Source organism: Fusarium oxysporum, chromosome 4, assembly GCF_000149955.1.
Source record: "Fusarium oxysporum f. sp. lycopersici 4287 chromosome 4, whole genome shotgun sequence".
NCBI classification, from domain to species: Eukaryota; Fungi; Ascomycota; class Sordariomycetes; order Hypocreales; family Nectriaceae; genus Fusarium; species Fusarium oxysporum.
The window spans coordinates 1603192-1607496 of record NC_030989.1 but is presented as its reverse complement, the minus strand read 5'-3'; positions in this window follow the sequence as shown (position 1 = coordinate 1607496).

The window sequence follows — 4305 nt, the reverse complement described above, 5'->3', positions numbered from 1 at the left end:
TGAGATCAGCGCTGTTGTGTGAACTTCTGATTCGGCCATGAATCTTCACAGCTCCTCAAAAATGCACCGTGGTCTTTCGGGTAGCATAATCGCTGTAGCATCGTAGAAATTATAGGCCATTGGCAGAAACCTTGATTGAGGCGGTCTTGAAAGCCCGAATGAAACCTAACTAGCACAATTGCCGCGACATGCCGAGTAAAATTGTTGATTGGCGAACAATATAGCCATTATCTCCCGACAGGCGATTAAAAGGCAATATTCTGAGCATGTTGCGTTCGATTGCGTCTTCAATACATCGCATTGGTGGATATGTCAAAACTGCCTCGAAACGTTGTTAGATAAGACTTGACAGTAAGACCCAACCAGGCGTGTTTCAGAGAGCGCAGGATACGCCATGTATGACTGAAAGATTATGCGTGTTTGCTATCTTCGACCAGGCCCCGGCGTCGTTGATTCCACAAGAATCTGGGGAATAGTACTGGCGTCTTGTCAAGCTTACCTCAAAGGGAACCAATGTTGACAACATGCACCCCAGAGGCAGTCTTGACCCGCTAGTGCCAGAGACCACAAACTCGGAGCAGCGAAATGGGCGTGATACACGACAATGCGACCTTGTTGTTTTCGAAGAGGTTGGAATAAGTGGTCAGGCGGCAGAAACAGGACGGGGATGCAGTTGGATGGAGTGCAGATCAATGGTAGAGAATGATTCGCTCCGAGCCCCTTGTCGTATCTGCCCCCAGACGCAGGCATGATCGAAAGAGGAATGGCTTTGCTGAGAAGTCCAAGAGATCAGCGACGCATGGCTCTGAATGCTGGTGTTAGTTGATGATCACGATAGGCGGCCAGCCATTGTCAATCTCGCTCCCTCTCTGCAGTGCAATTCCCGGTGAACCTGGGGTAAGACGCTGAGCGCACAGGCTGGTTTGACTCGTAGCGCCTAAAGGCTCCTTCAGGTCATCGACGCTTCAACTGACACAAGCGCTACTTCAGGAGACGGCAGGGTTGTGGACATGTTCTAAAACTTGAGAAAAAAGACGCCATACAGCAGCGTAAGATAGCAATGCAATACAGTAAACAAGTACACGGCGGTTGGTCTCTGCTTCGTGATGCCCAGTTGTGCATCCATTGAGGTGCGCATATCATGCTTGGCGTCATTCCACGAGGCAATTTGGACTAGGTGTAGTTTGTGCTCTGATATATCCTGCTGCACGGCAACACTCGGGCATTTTAGAAATGTAAAAAGCCTCGCGAAGCCTCATCGACACCAGCCCATGGTGGCTTGTGGCGATGATATGAAGAATTTTATTCTCCTTTGTAGAATATACAGTGAAAATCAAGGGTCTAGTGTGGTAGATCTCCCATGGTCGAGAACAACCCTTGAAATGTTTCGGTGGCGAGCTGCGCGGATTGTAATTGTGGTTGTTATATTGTAACCCAAGATTGTTGATTAAAGTTGCTGGTTTCAGTAACGGTCGCCTCCTCAAGGTATGATGGCGACCTTGAACCATTACGGTTGATAGGAGCTTGATGGTCATTGGCTTGTTGGCTATCAAGGTGCAAAATCTGGGCCAATGGTGTGATGAACTTCGTGTAGAACGACAGAAGGTTGATAGTGGGAGAGCGGCAGTCGAAACTGTTGTCGAATGGTACGGATCCTGCAGATATTACAGCATCCGTAAACCCGGTAGAGGACTCTGAATGGTCGATTGCTGTTCGGAACGCCCATTCAGGAAGCTGACCTTGGTTCCATGCAGGCCTGGCGCAGTCTTCGAGAGCATCAACATGCAATTCGTTACTAGATGGCGTCACTCTCACTTCCTGTACGATCGAGCGTCTCACAAAGTTCGATTGCGCGTCTGCTTAGTTCTTGGTCGAGGTTGCTTTGGCTGCTCTCTATGTCGTCAGGAAGATCCTAGTCATGTGGTTTATTGTGTGATGTATATGAAGTAGTGTCTGGTTATGAACTGCAGCATTAACTAAACGGCGCAGAAAGTTCGAGTTTGTATGAATTGAATCTATATGCCGTGTCTGTGCTTTCATACTATTCGCCCACTGTGCAACGCATTCGAGCATCGATATCTTAAACCCTCCTGTTCCGGAGTCACGACAGGGACTAGCCATTGCTAACGATTTGCTAAGTTGTTGAGATTGGCAAGGCTAGATTGATTGACCCTGAAAGGAGAGCAGAACTCAAAGAGCACATTGTCAATGTTAGTGGTTATTTTGCGTGCTTCAGGTGGAGAAAGATGTGAAGTGAAGTGAAGCAGCTAAAGTGGAGAGAAATGGAGATGGGAGACGGCAGCAGGGATGTGGGGGAGGGGGGCATTGAGACTGCTATGCCTTTACAGGCTTAGAGCGGCAGCACTAAACTCATTGCGTTGCTCTTGCGGGCGCACAGCTGTTGGGTTCCTGCCTGAGGCCTCTATTATCCTGGGCCAGCCATTCCCAAGGGGCGGCACCTTCACAGTCCGTCCCATTCCTGTGGGCCGCTGTGTTAGAGTCCATTTTGAAGCATTGGGAAGCATACAACCGCCAAACAGATTGCACTACGCCGCAGTACATAGCAGCAGCTTACAACAGAAGCACCATGAAGCAGCATAATACAGCATGAGCAAGAGACCAACAGGGAGTGCATCAACTCGCTTGTAACCCCCTCCCCAGACTCGACCTTGATCACGAATATCACCCATTGACCATTCATGAGCGGGGTGGTCACTGGGTCAAACAGAATGCCAGCAATAAAATCCCATCAAGAAGTGAATTTACGATGCTTGACTTGTAAGCAGACCACTGTCGAACAGGTCTCACACCACGGAGAGCGGAGGGCACGGGGGTCGAACACCCTTTGTGCAGCACAACCTTTCGTCTTGCGGGGAGAGGGGACACTTGGGGCACTCCGAAAGCTCCAGCAAGCGGGCAGAACCGTGCAGAATTGCACGGTAGGTAACGGAAAACAGAGGCGAGCAACAGCCCACTGGCCACCTCCGGTGTCGCTATGGTGTTGAGTCTGTTCATCAGCTCAGTCCCCAGTGAAAAATCTCGGCTGATGCCCTCGCGGTGCCATCCGGGACCCTCAAGACCCCCATTGAGAACCCATCTGAGTCACCTCATCGAAGCTCAATATGGGTGATTGCTCTCGTGGGCATGAACTGAGCATAATTGAATCATCGAAAATTTTTCGTTTATCCATCGCAATCTCGTAGCCTTCCTTGGCCAAGTCGGGAAGGGCAGGGAAGAGCAGAGCAGACACAGTCAAGTCAGCCAGCCAATGTCTCTAGCAGAATCACACGCCTGTGTCTGGTGTCTGAATGTCTTGGGTCCTTTAGTCTTGGAGGCTTGTCTTGTCCTCTGTAACCTACAGCCTACAGCAGTAGGCCTAGAGAGCAGTGAGAGCTCACTGAAAGGACCGGGCACCTCTTTGATCTCTGCATTGGATCTCCACTCCTCTTGCTATTGCTGGCACTCCCTCTCTAACACTCCCTAAGGTTGAGACACCCAGGTGTGTCTGTCCATCACACACCCAGTTGAAACGAGAGCAACCCACACCCGGCGGGCGTCCCATCAGAGTCCAAGGTGGACCAATTTTTCCGGTACGTACTTCTTCTATTGGATCCTTGCCTGCACTAACATCTTTGCTGCAGGGCATTGAGAGCGGCAAGGCGCCCCCACCTGTCTGCAAAACTCCACCAAGACCAGTACGTATCGATGGAGCAGTGGTGTGCCTTGGTACCCTCCTCCACGAAATTCCTAGGCAATGTACCTCTAGCGCCATCCTGGTCGTGCAACTGATCATCGACCAAGGCTGTGCCTGGGCCACTGACCAAGAATATACATAACCCTTCCCCTCGAACCTCTTGACCTCTGATCTCCTCCACCATCATCTCGACTCTTTCACTTCGCAATCCTTTCAATTGCTTCTTCTCCATCTTGAACTATTGATCTCACTCGACATCACTTGGATATAAAGGAGTTTTCACTTCTCTGCCTCTTGGGTTAATCCCTTCACACACCAACGACTCTTCCTTCTCATCAATCACATACACCACTGCAGCCATGGACTCCGATTCTTGGGCTCACTCTTTCTGCCTCGCTTGCGACAAGCAGGTCCAATCATCAACTGATGCCTACTGCTCTGAGTCTTGCAGACTGGCCGACTTCGAGAAGACCTCAACAACAAGCTCTCAAGCCAGCTCACCCGGCCTCGCTTCTCCTCCTTGCCAATGGTCATCGAAATCCTCCAGCTCGGGCTTCTACCTGTCCCCCGCCTACGATTTCTCCAACGCAAAGCCATACGGATCAAGGCAC